The following is a 7,701-nucleotide window of genomic DNA, read 5'->3' on the forward strand; positions in this document are numbered from 1 at the left end:
GAATTCTGGATTTGAACTCCGAACAAAAATCAAATTCCGGTCCAAAATCTAGTTAAGAAACCAGTTCCAGCATCTAGAGTAACAGTTCGGCTGAAAAGTTCGTATCGTTTAATAGAAACACAATTTTTTTTGCCAAAATTCGTTTTTATTATTCAACATAATCGCCATCAGAGGCGATACAGCGATTATAGCGATCTTCCAACTTTTCGATACCATTTTTGTAGTACGATTTGTCCTTTGCCTCAAAATAGGCCTCAGTTTCAGCGATTACCTCTTCATTGCTTCTAAATTTTTTACCAGCGAGCATTCTCTTGAGGTCTGAAAACAGGAAAAAGTCACTGGGGGCCAAATCTGGAGAATACGGTGGATGAGGGAGCAATTCGAAGCCCAATTCGTTCAATTTCAGCATGGTTTTCATCGACTTGTGACACGGTGCATTGTCTTGATATAACAAAACTTTTTTCTTCTTCAAATGAGACCGTTTTTTTGAAATTTCGTCCTTCAAACGCTCTAATAACGCTATATAATAGTCACTGTTGATGGTTTTTCCCTTTTCAAGGTAGTCGATGAAAATTATACCATGCGAATCCCAAAATACAGACGCCATAACCTTACCGGCCGATTGTTGAGTCTTTCCACGCTTTGGGTTCGGTTTATCGCGTGCAGTCCACTCAGCTGACTGTCGATTGGACTCCGGAGTGAAGTGATGAAGCCATGTTTCGTCCATTGTTATATATCGACGATAAAAACCGGTTTTATTTCGATATAACAGCTTCAAACACTGCTCAGAATCATCAATTCGTTGTTGTTTTTGATCGATTGTGAGCTTACGCGGCACCCATTTTGCACAAAGCTTTCTCATATCCAAATATTCGTGAATAATATGTCCAACACGTTCCTTTGATATCTTTAGGGTGTCAGCTATCTCGATCAACTTCACTTTACGGTCATTGAAAATCATTTTGTGGATTTTTTTCACGTTTTCATCGGTAACAGCCTCTTTTGGACGTCCACTGCGTTCATCATCTTCGGTGCTCATATGACCAGTACGAAATTTTGCAAATCACTTACGAATTGTTGCTTCGCCCGGTGCAGAGTCTGGATAGCACTCACCAAGCCATTTTTTGGTATCGGCGGCACTTTTTTTCATCAAAAAGTAGTGTTTCATCAACACACGAAATTCCTTTTTCCCATTTTTTTTCACAATAACAAAAGTAGCTTCACTCAAAATGCAATATCTCACAAACTAATAATCAGACAGCTGTCAAATTTATACACGTATCTTTTGAAGGTTAGTACTGGATTTAATTCTAGTGGCGCCTTCTCATAGAAACGATACGAACTTTTCAGCCGATCTGTTACCTCTCGATTCAAAACTACACATAGGACAAGTGCAGAGTTAAGAATCCTACTCCGGTAGGCTGAGTGAAAGTCGATGGTGGCTCATTTTATTTCCGCTGTACTTATTGAGTAGGTAAAAATTCGGTACTTTTAATTCATTCTAGCCGACGCATTTAACTGATCGGGACATTTTAGCCAGTGCACCATCAGCAGTTCGTTTCAGTCAGTTCAAGTCCAAACCTTAGTATCAGCATTCAGTTCAGTACAAAGTTCCAGGTTCAGAGCTAAGTTTTAGAATCCAGGTGCAGAACTAGGTTTCCGAACTTATTTTCAGAACTCACTTCCAGAATCCGGACTCAAATTTCAGTCCCAGAACTCAGTTACAGGTCCAAAATTTAGTTCCCGAATGCAGTATCAAAATTCTAATTCCAGTTCCAGAATCCAAATCTAAAATTAAGTTCTAGGTCCAAAATCCAGGTTCTGAATTCAGATTCTAAATCTTGAGTTCAGAATCCAGGTTTGGATTCAGTAGCTGCAATCTAGTTTCGAAATTTAGTCCAAAAATTCAGGTTCATTCTTCATTTCTAGGTCTAGAGCTTAGTTTTAAGTTTCAGGTCAAGTTTCCAAGCACAGAATTCAGTTCCAGGTTTAGTAATTAGTTCCAGAACTAAGATTTTAAATTCAATTCCAGAATTCAGCCCTAAAATCCAGTTTTCAGTTGCAGAATCCCGGTTTAATGATTACGGTTCAGTATTCATTTCCAGGTCCTTATCCAGAATCTCGATTCAGTATTCCAGGTTGACAGCTCTGTTCTAGAATCAAGATTCAGAGTTTAATTCTAGGTTCAGAATCTAGCTTCTGAATCGTTGTTTTGAATTCAGCTCCTAAGTCCAGGTCCCGTATTTAGTTCTAAGATCTAGATTCTAATTCCAGTTCTAAAATCCAAACCTAAAATTCTGTTCCAGAATCCAAGTTTTGAATTCAACTTACCGTGAAAATCATGGCACAGTAATCTGGAACTAAGTTCTAAACTCTCATTCTAAACCTAATATTAGGTTCAAAATACAGACAAATCAGAATTTCGGTTTCGAATCCAATTCTACAATCTAATCCAAAATTCAGTTCATGACTCTAGATACAATATTCAGCAGTCGAAAGCAATTACTGATTTTTTTTTCTGCTGTTGGTGAAAGGTCCTGTTCGTCCTGTTCCGTAAAACAAAAAAAAGAAATGTTCGATTTTCAACCATGGTTCACCTTTTATACTCGTTCAGTTGAACATCGGGACTGATATGTGACTAACTGCTAGAGAAGGTCAGGTAAGCAATTTCTTAAACCCGGACCCGACCCGTACCCGATTGAAAATAAAAAACTTTCACCCGAACCTTAAAAAATTCGAATACCGGAAACCCGATCGAATTTTTTAACCTGATTTAACATATTTTTGATAGCATGGAGAAAGATTTACGTTATTGCGTTTAGTATAATTCGAGATATTCACGACTGAATTCTATCCATTCTTCCACAGGGCTAATTTTGGAAAGGTGCCCCATAGTAAAGAAAGGTTTATTCTCGTCAAAATGTTCTCACTTGTCTCGAAGATGAAGATCGATTTAATCAAACTAGGACAAAAATTTGATATTCAAGTCATTTAGGAGTTTTGGGAAGCTCGTGGTAACCAGTTTGTGAAAGGTGCTCTCTACTAATTTCATATTTTTACGTTTCGTCTTCAACTCATCAGTGCATTAGCAGTTCAAGGGAAGTGTTGCGCAAATACAGTCTGTTACATAAGAGCGTGGTCACGATTACTCGCGATCGGTAAAGTGGAATGGTGTGATATTTTTTTTTAACACAGAGGGCAGTAGTGTCCTTGACGCAATGCGAGAATAAATCAGCTGACTAGTGTTTACAATTCGATTTGAGCATTTTTCAAAAATGAGTACCGCGTACGCTACGCGCTTCGAAGCAGTTTTTTTTCGTGCTCGCACCCGAAAGATCCCAAAATGACCCAAGCTGCCGCGCCGAAATACATGCAAAAGTCGAAACAGTTTGTGAGTAAGTGGGTGAGTCGTTTTAAAGAGGTGAAAAATGTTGACGACTTTCCAAATCGCGGTTCTGTCAGTGTATTGTCGAAAAAAGACGAAAATGTAACCTATTTTGAAGAATCCAACTAATCAACTTTGCGCGAAGATGCTTCAAAATTGACAAAAAAAGGTTTAAATATATCGCAGACATTTGATAGCAAAAAATTTGAAATTTTGAAGTACTACTACGAAGTAGTAAAAACCGATGTTGAGTAAAAAACAAGTGCAAAAACGTCTCGAAGGGCCATGGTGTCGTGACCTTGGATTGGCTCTCTTAGTCGCCCAATCCAATTGAGAACGTTTGGAAAATTTGGAGGTCGTTTTCAGAAGAATACACGCAAAATCTCGCTCAAAGTATGCCTTTAAGGGCTGAAGCCAGTAGGTCGCGTATAACCACGTGTTTCGCTCTGCGTATTACATTTCTCTCCACGCTCTTTCGCATATGTGCAAAATGACTCTCGAGTTTGACTACATCAATCGGTCGAATGGGATTGGATGGGATATAAGCATATATGATACCGCTTGTTTGGCAGCCTTGCTGAGCCAATTTTATTTCTCTCTCATTTGTTGTTACGTTGCCAGGAAACTGGAGCAGAAAAAATAACGCGTGCGTTAAATTATCTAGACATTGTCAGGATAGATTTTTGATGCATGCTTCTGAAGGCGAGATATTCAATGAAGAAGTTGAAAGTTGCCGTTTTCAGCTATGCAATTCTTCCTTCAGAAAAAAAGCTTTCTCGACCGCTAAGATCCATGAATCATTCAGAAATTTTCACAGAATAATCTAAACTAGTTTTCTAAGAGATTGTCAGTTGGTTTTTTTTTATATTCGTCACCGTTTCTGAGAAAATCAGATTTGAAGTGTGAAAATAGCCCTCTAAAACACACTGGCCTGAGACCTTAAGATTTCAAGCCATTTTTAACGCTGAAGGGGATTGGACTTGCTATCAATGTATTTTCCTGTTAAGTTTTTGATCTAATAAAACAATATTCAAAAGTATTTTCGTGTTGAGTCTCTTCATTTTCTCACAACAGTGACCGCTCTGTTGTGTAAGGATTGTATTGAAAATAAGCTATCCACAATTTTTTCTTTTAAATTATGATAAAAAAACGATATTCAATTCCAATTAAAAATTGGTCCTTCATTGTACGAGGTTAAACTTGAACATAATGAAAACCGGATGAAATTTAAGTTATTCCTTCACGAACTTTCGTCATTTTGATCGAACGCTCTTCTTCAAGTTCCGGACAAATGTTGCATCGCATTGTTTGGACGCTTGAGCCCAAATTTATTTTGTTGAACTCCTGCATGTTCCCAGCTGCCTTATCAGTCTTCTTGAAGACCTTCTTCACGATTGCCCAGTAACGTTCGATGGGTCGAAGCTGAGGGCAATTTAGTGGATTGATATTTTTCTCCCAGAAATTTATACCCTTTTCCACAAGCTAATTGAGAGTGGTTTTGGCATAGTGAGCCGACGCTAAATCTGGCCAAAACAGTGGAGTTGTACTATGTTTCTCATATAAAGGCAGCAATCTCTTCTGGAGACACTCAGAGCGATAGATTTCTACAATTATAGTTCCGGTAGTGTAAAAAATGGTTGACTTTAAACCACAAGAACATATTGCTCATCCAAAGAATAGTGTTCCCCAAACTTATTATTGATGGTTTTAACACTGGCATGATGAATTCCAAATCGCTTCGCCAATTTTCGCATAGTAATACCCTTCTCACTTAGCCATGTGTCCAGAACTTTAATTTCCGCTTCCTTTTCAATACGCGACATTTTGAAAACGCAGAATTTCAACCGCACAAACAAGTAAACAAACGAAAGCTGACAGTCAAGCGCACAGCATGCAGTGATCTGAGCATACGAAACCATCACAAATACATGCGTACAACACAAATGTATGTGGGTAGCTTATTTTCGATACACTCCTTAATAGACTGTAGCACTAACATTACGTTTGTTTAGCGGATTATGTAGAACCGCGAGGTGACATTGGCGGTTCAATGTGAACTGCAAAAGTACAAATGAGTCGAGGACAAAACGTAAAAATCTGAGATATTCTAGGTTTATTGTTAAACATTAATTAACTAAAAGTGATACGACGAAGACTTGTTAAAGTTTCTGCTGGAAAATGTTCTACTATTTTCGATTGGTTATAGAAACTAGTGCGATGAAAAATTATTGCATTCACAAATTCTCGACGGACAAAAACGTTTTTTCTCTCTCTGCATTCATCCATTTCTATTTTGAGTAAAAAAATATACAATAACGAAACCGATTTCTAGTACTCAGCTTTTCCGTTGCTGGTCGCGAAATCATCAAAAGGAACCTCTTTAAATCCTTAGAATGTTCGATACATTAGCCAATTGGAACTGTTTCACTGTCCGACAATTTTCGCATTCCCTGCCATGAAAATGAAACAATGATTGACATCATATTCAACAGTGGAAAATCCTCTGGTGAGTTTGGGACAGTGCCTACTACGTTTTTTTGCAGTTATTTTCTATATTATCCATATTACCGTAGAATTAACACAGAAATGATAGACAACGGCGTAGTGTCAAAACGTTCCTAACTTTAAATAACATTTCTACACAATAGTTCAAAAACAATAATAAAGGATAAGTATTCAATTAACGTTATTATTCGCTTTGAAGTAGACAGCATTTTCCGGCGGAAAATGGAACCACTCTGAATAGGCTTGTAGCTGCTAAACGGTACACAAATTTTGATACCGACCCTCTCAGCATGACGATCCCAATCTGGGTGGTGGCGGCGGTGCTAAAACGAATCGAAGTAACCAACAAATATACAACGCAAAACAGAAGACAATGAAGGGAAACTTTTTCCCATTCCGGTCCGGCACGGCATGGCACAAGAAGAAAACGAAGCAGGCGCTGAATATCCTCGCTCCGCTTAATCAGTATGGAAGCAGTGGAAAATCATTTCGACTTTCATCGAAAATTTCAAAAGCCACCGCCGACTGGGATGCGAGTGAAAAGCCATCAACAGGAGTGGGTGGCTCGTGACGGAGAGGAGAGTGGGTAAAGCATAAAATCAATACCAGATTGAAAGTCACGAGTTACGACGAGGAGCAGTGACTGCTCGATGCGGTGGAGAGCCATGCGGCTAGGAAGAAACGTGTGGCTATAGAACGAAACCGGGGAGGGAAATGGAAGTAGGTATGATTTACCCAAGTCAGGATTCATCTTCTGGAAAAGAAGGAGGATGGTAAAACAATTTGACACAATAAAAATGATGATCGGGTTATTCATTGAAATATTAAATAAATATTCTGTTGGACATGGATTACCCACTGAGTGTTACGAACATTGATTGTCGATGTTTACGAGAGGTAGCTGTGTGAATGCGTGGGAAAATTGAAGTATAAATTTACTTTGATGTGGCGATTCTACCACTTTCAAAATTGATTATTTGATTGCTACCATCTAACGAACAACAGTGATTTGTAGAACGAGTACTGAGTTGTTCGAAACTTATCTCACTGAGTGTATTTCAGGGATGCCACTAACGCACTAGCTTTATCAGGAAAATATTTCAAACGCTTAAAATTAAGCCACTCGTACGAAACACCTTCGGCATCATTAACTCAATTCTATAAACTAGCCTATTTTTTGCTATGTGGTGCTATGTGCTATGTGCTGATGAGTCGCACCAAACTTTTTCCCGAAAGTCGGAATAGACAACGGCGCCGTGGCTTAGTTGGTTAAAGCGCCTGTCTAGTAAACAGGAGATCGTGAGTTCGAATCTCGCCGGAGCCTGAGTGGGGTGTGATTCTTTTGAATAATTTGACACACCTTCCTTTTTGGTGGATAGATAGCAACAATAATTAAATCATAATTATAATTCCATAAAATGTAGCAATAGCAACGGTCACAATGGACGCTAAGAGCTGAGGTGTCCGAGCGGTTAAGGAGATGGACTTGAAATCCATTGGGTTTTACCCGCGCAGGTTCGAATCCTGTCCTCAGCGCAGAAACGTAGATTCTTTTTTATGTTTGTGATTTGTGAACGTGTTTCCAAAAAAATGTTTTATAAAACTTCATGTGCTAGAATCGAATTAATTATTCTATAAAATCGCGACAAAAGTTCAATAATCCCAGTCACAAAACAACAAACACATGACCCCGTCATCGTCATCACCGCAGCGCAGAGCAACAGCAGCAGTCAAATACTTAAATTCATGTCTTTGACCTTGTGCGGGACCCGATTCTTGAAAAGGCAAAAATATTATGGAAATCTATTTGA

General features: G+C 38.7%; 2 non-coding genes across 2 annotated transcripts; both read left to right on the forward strand.

Moving 5' to 3' along the window:
* The first annotated feature begins 7,140 nt into the window (after window positions 1-7,140).
* Trnat-agu (transfer RNA threonine (anticodon AGU)) lies at window positions 7,141-7,214 on the forward strand. The gene has a single exon. It is a non-coding gene; the product is annotated as a tRNA-Thr (tRNA).
* A 130-nt stretch (window positions 7,215-7,344) lies between these two features.
* Window positions 7,345-7,426, forward strand: Trnas-uga (transfer RNA serine (anticodon UGA)). The gene has a single exon. It is a non-coding gene; the product is annotated as a tRNA-Ser (tRNA).
* Window positions 7,427-7,701: the final 275 nt, after the last annotated feature.

This window comes from Malaya genurostris, chromosome 2 (assembly GCF_030247185.1).
Source record: "Malaya genurostris strain Urasoe2022 chromosome 2, Malgen_1.1, whole genome shotgun sequence".
NCBI classification, from domain to species: domain Eukaryota; kingdom Metazoa; phylum Arthropoda; class Insecta; order Diptera; family Culicidae; genus Malaya; species Malaya genurostris.